The sequence below is a fragment of the Etheostoma cragini genome, chromosome 3, assembly GCF_013103735.1.
Source record: "Etheostoma cragini isolate CJK2018 chromosome 3, CSU_Ecrag_1.0, whole genome shotgun sequence".
NCBI lineage: Eukaryota > Metazoa > Chordata > Actinopteri > Perciformes > Percidae > Etheostoma > Etheostoma cragini.
Genome location: NC_048409.1, coordinates 28879243 through 28880071, shown reverse-complemented (window position 1 = coordinate 28880071; position 829 = coordinate 28879243).

The window sequence follows — 829 nt, the reverse complement described above, 5'->3', positions numbered from 1 at the left end:
ACCCTGCCGTCTGTCTTACAATATAACAGTTGGAGAGGATATTTTGTAATCTTTGTGTAAGCATATCATCAAATGAACATCATTGTTCTGGCTGATTATTGGTAGAACTGATTTGTTCCCCTCCCCCCCCATTGTCAGCAGAGGTGCAAATCTACATGAATAAGCATACTTTTTAGGCTTAGCTGTGGAAATATGTTTTGGAATTTCATTTTTCTTTTTATAAATCTGCGAGAAATTCTGGGGCTGCAGATTACGCATAGCCCTTGTAATTGGTTTTCACGCACACCAGGAGATGGACTCACAAATGCTTGACTCAGGTAAGTGAAGCTCAATGGTTGTGTTAGAGCCCTAATAAAACTAGAGGCAACAGTTTCCAAGAAACAACTTGCAAAGGGAAATCCGAAAAACAAGCTGTAGTCAAAAATCCAACGGAATCGGGAAGACGCTCGAAAGCTACAGTGCACACATGGAAAAAAGAGAGGAGTAAGGGGAAGACTGAACTTAAATACACAAGACAGGAGGGACAATGAGATGCAGGTGCAACACATAGGGGCGGGGACAGGTAATCACACAGGCTGGAAGGAGGACAAAGGACCAGGAAGTCTATAGATCTGAAGTGAGACAAGAAGGTAAGTAAACCCTGACGGGAAACTAAACAGAGAACACAAAACTTGACAGTAACGAGACATGACATTGGTCAATTAAAGTTTTATTTGTCTTAAAGGTCCTATGACAAAGTGCTCTTTGGATGCTTTTGTATAGACCTTAGTGGTCCCCTAATACTGTATCTGAAGTCTCTTTATATAGACCTTAGTGGTCCCTAATACTG